The sequence below is a fragment of the Syngnathus leptorhynchus genome, chromosome 4 (assembly GCF_054491065.1).
Source record: "Syngnathus leptorhynchus isolate UIUO chromosome 4, UIUO_Slep, whole genome shotgun sequence".
Lineage (NCBI taxonomy): Eukaryota > Metazoa > Chordata > Actinopteri > Syngnathiformes > Syngnathidae > Syngnathus > Syngnathus leptorhynchus.
In genome coordinates this window covers 1,423,415-1,432,082 of record NC_141198.1, presented here as the reverse complement: position 1 = coordinate 1,432,082, position 8,668 = coordinate 1,423,415, and the positions used below count along the sequence as shown (strand labels likewise).

General features: G+C 45.7%; 1 non-coding gene and 1 pseudogene across 1 annotated transcript; both read left to right on the top strand.

Annotated features, from left to right (window-relative positions):
- Positions 1 to 438: 438 nt before the first annotated feature.
- Positions 439 to 4,061, top strand: LOC147057620 (uncharacterized; annotated as a pseudogene).
- A 4,080-nt stretch (positions 4,062 to 8,141) lies between these two features.
- On the top strand, positions 8,142 to 8,323 carry LOC147057619 (U2 spliceosomal RNA). Its single transcript, XR_015065970.1, has one exon. It is a non-coding gene; the product is annotated as a U2 spliceosomal RNA (small nuclear RNA).
- Positions 8,324 to 8,668: the final 345 nt, after the last annotated feature.

Sequence of the window (8,668 nt, the reverse complement as noted above, 5' to 3'; positions counted from 1 at the left end):
CTGATGTCGACGGCGATTCAGAGGACCGTTCAGATGAGAGTCGTTTAGCTTTTTGCACACAAAGAATCTGGGTGCAGACGCACTCAACTCATCTGTGGCTATTTCTTGTGACATGTCACTTTCCATTTGTCTGCTTCCCACATGCCCCTTTCCTCAATTGTTTCCTCTCCACTACTTGTAGGCATTTCTTCTACTCTATCGATTTCCTTTGCGTTCTCTGTTGGTGGGGGTGACACACGTCCCTTCCCTCTCCTCATCTGTTCCCTCATTACCTGGTCTCTCATCTCCTGTTCCCTCATCACCTGTTCCCTCCTCACCAATTACAGGCCTTGGAGGGAAATTTGAATATCCACAATGCTTGTTAGCTTCATTTTCCTTCACCTATCAATTCTCTCGCGGCCTTCAGTTGGCAAAAGACTTTGGGCACTTTCTGTAGAGATGATCAGGTTCTTGACAGAGATTGCACCTTCTGTCATTGGTACACTCTTCAAAAGTGTGACCAATTACTCTACATTTCCGGGATATTATTTACTCACACGCTTCTGTAAAGTGCCCATGCTGTCCACACTTGTGGCAGAGCTTGGGTTGGCCCTGATATAGCCTTGGTTTTCTCCCAAAACTATCATTGATGGGAGATTTTTGAGGCCCTGGAACTCCTGAGGGACCTCCCATTGTTGAATGGGGGCCCGCCAGGAACAATTCCAGATTCCATCTTCATCTCTCACCGTAAGGGTCCATGAGGCCTCGTTTATCGTTTAAACACATTACCAAACTGTATTGACACTGTGACGATACTGTGTCGCTCACTGCTGACACCCGGTAGAACTTAAACATACTACATACAGGTAACCTAGTTGGCAGACTCGACTGACACTGATTTGATGACCTAGTACATACATTCATTAATTTAAGTAATTATACTTTATCTTGTATTCTTTCACATATTCATTTAAATTGAAAATATATTTTATTTATGAGTTACATTCAATCAATAATGTGAACATGGATCATAACGTGAAAATCTAAGTGAACGTGTTGTGAAAGAGGATGCTTGTGCACTGGGATTTTTTTTTTTACAAATTTTATTTAAAACAATACGTTTTTCAAATGTTTTGAAATTGAGCGTGTTGCGCTTTTTGGACACAATTTCCCGCCTTTGAAAACACCCACTCACACGGCACAGATGAGGCTGGAGTGCAATGTCTTTTTATTGCCCCAGTATCTGACTTGGGGCTGCTCCAGAATTCTTGATATCTTCGAGGATGAACCGCAAAAGATCAGATATTGTTTTAGCAGATCCATCCCGTTGACAATGCGCTTCCTTTAACAGAGCTTTGGCACGCTTCCTTGACAGACTATACTGCTGCTCGTTCGGTCACGTGACTTGTTTAAAGCGATACGCGCACCGACATAGGGCTTCGCTCTATGTCATAGAGTCTATGAGCTCGACACATGCGCCGACGCATCGATGTTACAGGACCCATCACTACTCACCGTCATAGCCTGGCCTTTAACCGTGCAATATCTTCCCAGAAAATAACAAATGTCCTCTGCATTCACTGTCTCATTAAACATTCTGACAATAACCGTTTTCGCAGCATTGTCGGTCAGCTTTTCTACATTAAACAAAGAGAACAGGGATTTAACATTTTTATACCCATTCCAAAACTCACGGAGGTTTGCCGCAGAGCAAAAGCTCACATCAAAGCCTTTGCTAAAAGGCAACGTTATAATGCAGTTCAAATCATCTGCTTTAAATTTCAGGGTTTGTTGGATTAGCTTTCTGGAAAAGTTTAACCTTGACATTACCAGCGGCTCACCATTCATTTCCTTAAATGTAAAGCGTACACTGTGGTTCCTCCGCATGGCAGCATGGGGAGCTACCATAGCGGAAGCACCACATAAAGAGATTTAGATTAAAGGAAAGAAACACACAAATAATACCAAACAACTACAAAATAATGCAAAGTCAATTAAAGTAATTTACCATAGTAGATTCTGTAACAAAAGTATAAGGTTATTTGTAACACAATGCTCTGTCACTATTTCCTCCACAAAGTGAGTCAAGTTCACTGCCATGGATGAGAACTTGCAAATCAGTCGAGGTGATTGCCTTCCGAGCTAGCTAAGAACAGATACTACAATTGATCTTAGCATAAGGACTGAGAAGCGATGGAATATATGAGTGACGGACTCGCTTACAGGCTTCCCTGTCTACCCATTCTCACCGACGGTTACAGTACGGAACAGAGTGCTGCTCTTCTGCGCACTAATAAATCGGCAAACCTTTCTGCCGACTTGTTTGTTCACGAGGCATATATGTGTCTCCTTTCAGCAGTCTCTATTCAAATACACAGTGTAGGTACCTATTAAAACAGTAGTCCCGATGAACATGAAAGGCAAAGATTGATAAATCGCAAAGAACTTTCCAGGGTCATCATATGTACTCAATGGCTGCGCCGAAAAGAGTTGGGCCAGAAGTAAAGAGTGAAACCAATGCAGAAGTGGCGGGATTTGAACCCACACCTCAGGAGAGACTGGAGCCTATATCCAGCACCTTAGACCGCTCAGCCACACTACCTACTACCTGTCATTTTGACATTGAATTTTGTTGACAATTCTATTAAAACGTGAAGGCGGAAAAGCTGGTTTCTCCACCAGCATCCAGGTTAGTGCTGCCCGACTGAGCTTTTTTCATAATGTAATGAAGCCTGTACACAGCAGAGGCCAAACAATATGAGTGACAATCAAAATCCAGTTGCAAGTTGGAACCGAATGCTTGTTTGCCGATTAGAGGACATCATGGACTATTAGCGAGCAGTAGAGTGGCGCAGCGGGAGCGTGCTGGGCCCATAACCCAGAGATCGATGGATCGAAACCATCCTCTGCTATTTGTAACTTGTGTCCTTTGGAAAGCTTTTGACCTTCTTTCAAGTCGTTCTATTGAGAAGAAATGTCGCACTTGTATTTTCCACACGTTGGTTGTGCTGCATGGAAGTCGACCCATCCTCAATGCATACACTTTATGAGGCATATATGTTGTCCCTTCTTTCATCATTTTCAGCCCAAATACACAGTGTAGTTACATATCAAATGGGTACTCCAGGTTAGAATAAAAGGCAAAGATTTATATTTTGCAAAGACCTTTGAAGGGTCTTGATACTTTACAGGTGCACTGACAGGAGTTGGGCAAGGAGACCAGACCTGAATTGATGCAGAAGTGGCTGTGGTGGGATTTGAAACCCACACCTCATTAGAGACTGGAGCTTTAGATTCAGCACCTTAGACCGCTCGGCCACAATACCTGATTGCTGGGCTACTGTATAGAATTTTCTTGACAATTATATTAAAACTTTGGAATCGGAGAATACATAGCTGGTTTCCCCACCAGCAACCAGGTTAGTGCTGTCCTACAGCGCCTTGTTTATAATGTAACAAAGAAGAAATAACTCGCAGAAGGCCTGGCGATCATCCACAAGAGCCAACTACCCAGAAAGCAAAAATTGTGGTGCTACAACTTCACTTTGTACCAAAGGACCATGTGGCCTCCGAAGATGAGTAATATCAACAGCGAACGGCCTGGACAGATGAAGCAAACACCTACATTCAGAAATGGCTAGGTCTACCGAAAGGTTTCTCTGACACAGGCTTGTTCGGGGCAACCTCGCTGCAACTGCCAATCCAGTCCATACCTTGGGCTATGAGCAGGAAACGGCCAGGTTCATTCTTGAGCTAAGAGAATCCTTGGATCCTACTGTGAGAAATTCACTTGTGGCGCTATCAACATCAGGAAACAATTGGCAACGTAAAAGAAAGGAGCCCCGCTTGGCTAGGGAGAGCCTCCACGGCTCTGGTCCAAGGCCACAAAGAGGGAATGAAGAGTCATGGTTGTGGAAGAGGTGTCAAGATCAAAGCAGGAGCAGTCCACCATCAAGGCCGTGTTACAGGGTCGCCAAGGGAGATGGACCACTTGGGAGGGTACCATCAGGAAACCTTTCAGCTGGGCTGAGCTCTGGAAGATGCCGCAAGCCAGACTCGGCTTTGTGCTCAGGGCAACTTAGCCACAGAAACCTCCGCCAGTGATTTGGCAAGGGAGGGAGCTGTCCCCTGCTCAGAGCACCTAACGCCAGCCTACAGCACCTACTGTCAGGCTGCACTGACACAGGCACGCTACAGTTAGCGCCATGACCCAGTCGTGACGAAGCTGGCCGAAGTTCTCGAGACCAGCAGAAAAGAGGCCAACAACAAGTCTGCAGCCAAACAGCTCCTTGTCTGGTTTGTGAGGGCAAGGGAGAGCAGCCAAGACACCAGCCGACGAGGCAGTTTTACGACAGCTGAAGTTCCCCCGTGAAATCACCACCACTTCACTCCGGCCAGGTGTTGTGCTTTGGTCTGCTGCTACCAAGTCTGCCATACTCATAGAGCTCACCATCTCCTGGGAGGAGGGAATCCAAGCTGCCTACAAGCAGAAAGCAGCCAAATACGCAGAAGAAGTAGGTTGGTCCACGACCACCTACCCTGTTGAAGAGGGCTGTCGGGGCTACGTCAGCACATCGACTTCGACAAGGCTGCTTCGTGATGTGTGAAGAACTGGGGCTAAGCTCCGAAGGGAAGGGTAACGAAAGCCCTGGCTGAGGAAGCAGAGAAGGGAAGCTTCTGGCTGTGGCTGAGGAGGAGAGATAAAAATTGGGTGTCAAGGCAGTAAAATGGCCCAGCTGCAGGGGGGGCAGGGACGTCTCCACCAGGACGCGTTCCAGGGTTAAATAGAGCGAAACTCCAATGAGCGGTGGTCCCTGGCTGATGACCCAGCAGCTCACCCAAGGCGCCGTAGGAGGCGCGACAGGCACATGTGCCCGGCAGAAACAACACCATACCTTGATTGTACCGAATCAATCACAACAAGTCAAGTCAAGTTTATTTGTATAGCCCTAAATCACAAGCAGTCTCAAAGGGCTTCACATAGACAATCAATTGACAATTATTCTCAAAGCATCCCCTGATCTTGGCTCCCAAAAGGGCAAGGAAAAACTCAAAAACCCCTACCAGGGGAAAAATGAGAAACCTTGAGAAGGGACCACAGATGGAAGGATCCGCCTTTCAGGATCACCAGGCTGCAATGGATGCAAAGAGGGCACATAAAATACATAATATGGAAATCAAAAAGTGGATGTCCAGGCCAAAGCGAAGAGCTGTCGGAGGTGCCTTCGATTGTCCTGGCAGTGTCCTCTAGGAGGGTATTCTGCTGCAGTTCCCTCATGCTGAATTGGTCCACGAGAATCTAGATAGCCGTCGTCAGCTTGGGTGTCACCTAACCACCTCCCCAGCCGGGGAGGGGTGGGGGGAGTGGGGTCGGGGAGAGGGAGCAAAAACAAACTCCAGCCGAATCGGCTACTACAGGTTAATTAAAGGCCATATCATAGAAATACGTCTTTAAACGTGTCTTAAATGTTTCTACTGAGGTAGCAGTTCTAATATCCATTGGTAGGGCATTCCAGAGCTCTGGAGCCCGAATAGAAAATGCTCTAGCCCCTGCAGACATTTTCTTGGCCCTCGGTGTCACTAAAAGACTAGCGTTTTGCGAATGAAGGTTACGAGACTGAACATAAGGAACAACTAAGTCGACGAGATATGAAGGCGCTAAGCCATGCAATGATTTATAGGTTAATAGAAGAACCTTGAAGTCAATTCTTAAATGGACCGGGAGCCAGTGTAAATTGGCTAATATTGGATAATGTGATCAAATTTTCTTGTCCGTGAGAGCAGCCTTGCAGCAGCATTTTGTACTAACTGTAGACTTTTGATGCTGGACTTGGGAAGACCAGAGAATAATGCATTACAGTAGTCCAGGCGCGACGTGATAAATGCATGTATAATAATTTCCGCATCACTTGTCGAGAGGATTGGGCGAATCTTAGCAATATTACGGAGGTGAAAAAATGCTATTCTGGTTATATTCTTAATGTGCTTTTGAAAGGAGAGCGTTTGGTCAAATATTACCCCGAGATTAGTTACAGTATCACTCTGAATGATAGTACGGTTATCTAGAGTTATAGCGGTTTTCTTAAATAAATGTTGATAACGAGCTGGACCAATTATCAACATCTCAGTTTTATCTGGGTTCAGACGAAGGAAGTTGAGAGACATCCATTGCTTGATCTCCGCAAGGCATGCCTCAAGATTCCAACAGTCCCGCGGATCTGTCATTGATAATGGCATATATAATTGGGTGTCATCCGCGTAACATTGAAAACGAATATTATATTTACGTATTATGTCCCCAAGTCATATAAATATTAAATAGACAACAGGCGAAACGACTTCAAAGACAACCAGAATCCAGTTGCAAATGTTGGGACCTAATGCTTGTTTGGCGATGAGTGGACAGAAAGAGTTTTGACTGATCGGCTAGTTAAAATAACCTTATGTACCATGCCTCGAGCGTGATTTAGGCTAAGCATATATAGGCCAAATTGTAGACATGAGCATTAATTTGGTTGGGGAAAGGTTTTTGGGTGATCGCCGATGTTATCTCTTGTCAGACCGTTTTTCGGGACGCTTGGAAGGTCCCAAAAGGGGGGTTATGTGGTGTATTTTTTGCCTGCATGTCTCTCTATATGTTGCACTCACAGGGCCGGGGTCATGCCTCAGGTCAAGCACAGGCCTATTTGTGTGGACAGGGTGGTTTAGTTTCAGTAATGTATGGGCACGACAGATATAGGAAGGCCAGTTGTTCAGGACCAGGAAAACAACCAAGTCGACGGCCTTGTAAGGGCAGACAGCCAACACATGTACGGGGTCTCAAAGCGTCGCTATTATTGAGAGCGATGAGATCATGAGTCTCGCCAGGTATAAGAGAGGCGTTGCCTGGCAGACGGGGAACTTTTGAACATCGTGTCTGTGGGGCGTGAGAAAACATCTTCTGACATCGGCTGAATAAAATCTTTTTCCAACCAGCCGTGTGTCCCCAAATCATTTCCTTCTTTGCGAAGACCAGCGGAGCCACGAAGACAATTCACCACAGTTCGAATACCAAATTGTTCGAGAACCGGGATGTTCAGAAAAAAAAAGTATATATATATATATATATATATATATATATATATATATATATATATATATATATATATATATATAATTATTTTTTATTTTTTTTCGAACGTCCCGGTTCTCGAACAATTCCGTATTCAAACAAAAAACTCAAGATTTTTTGCTTCGGATGTCGGGCGAAATTTGGTTGTTGAACCTCGCAAGATGAGCCAAGAGGACCCGCATGCCAACTGACTCCGTTCGTTATTACATTCTCACTACTCTGAGGATTGCATGAACTCTAATCATGCCTCCAAATGAAGCAAGTGGGAGCAGTAAAGCCATGCTAAAACACAAAGACGCTCCAAAAGCAATGCGACAGTTAGCGCTCGGTGCGCTGTGGTGGCGCGATCGGACCAAATTAAGCTCTCTGCGCACAAAGGTCACCTTAAATTTTGGAAAGTCCATTAGGACTTTAAAAAACATTTTCTAAATTTTAGCGACCGCTCTGTCACAATAATGCGACCAGCGCGGTGCAGTTGCGCGGTCGGGGACGCGCTAGGGTTGCGCGTTCGGCGGTGCGCTGCAGTTGCGCGATCGGACAAAATTAAACTTCCTGCGCACTGAGGTCCACTTAAATTTTGGAAAGTACACCAGGTCTTTAAAAATATTTTATAAATTTCAGCAATAATGCGACCAGCGCGGTGCAGTTGCGCGGTCGGCGACGCGCTACAGTTGCGCGTTCGAACAAGAATGCGCAAATGCAAAAATGACGTTTATTTATTTTATTTTTTTTGCTTGGAACGGATTCAAAATATTTTCCATCATTTGTAATGGGAAAACATGATTCGGAAATCAAATGATTCACTTCTCGAACAGCCTTCTGGAACGGATTGTGTCCGAAAACCGAGGCTCCACTCTACGTAGAATTACAAAACATACACAACAAATACAAAAGTAAAAGTAAAACATACTTTGGCCTGCCAGTGAAAAACTGGGTACTTTACTTCGACTGTTTTAACTTAGTAGCTTCGCGATGACGCATCCGAGGTCGGCCGTTAACTTGAATTGGTAGTCTCTTGATTGAAGTCGTTGCCTCAGACCCATTTCTGCTTATCGCTTCTCAGCCTTTTGGCTAAGATCAAGTGTAGTGTCTGTTCTTATCAGTTTAATATCTGATACGTCCCCTCTCTGGAGACCACATATTAAATTGATTTTTGGAATAGGGAGGTGTAATAGGGGCTTGAAGGTTTGAGGCATTCGAGGCCAGCTGCAGAACCGGCGCTGGTCGGACGCCGAAGCTCGGCAGGGCCGGTGGCACTTAGAAAATATTCGCCAAGTTGGCGTTGATCTCCAGGCGGAGACCGTTATTTTTTGTCATTCGAGGCCGGCTGCAGAACCAGCGCTGGTCGGACGCCGAAGCTCGGCAGGGCCGGTGGCACTTAGAAAATATTCGCCAAGTTGGCGTTGACCTCCAGGCGGAGACCGTTATTTTTCGTCATTCGAGGCCGGCTGCAGAACCGGCGCTGGTCGGATGCCGAAGCTCGGCAGGGCCGGTGGCACTTAGAAAATATTCGCCAAGTTGGCGTTGACCTCCAGGCGGAGACCGTTATTTTTCGTCATTCGAGGCCGGCTGCGGAAC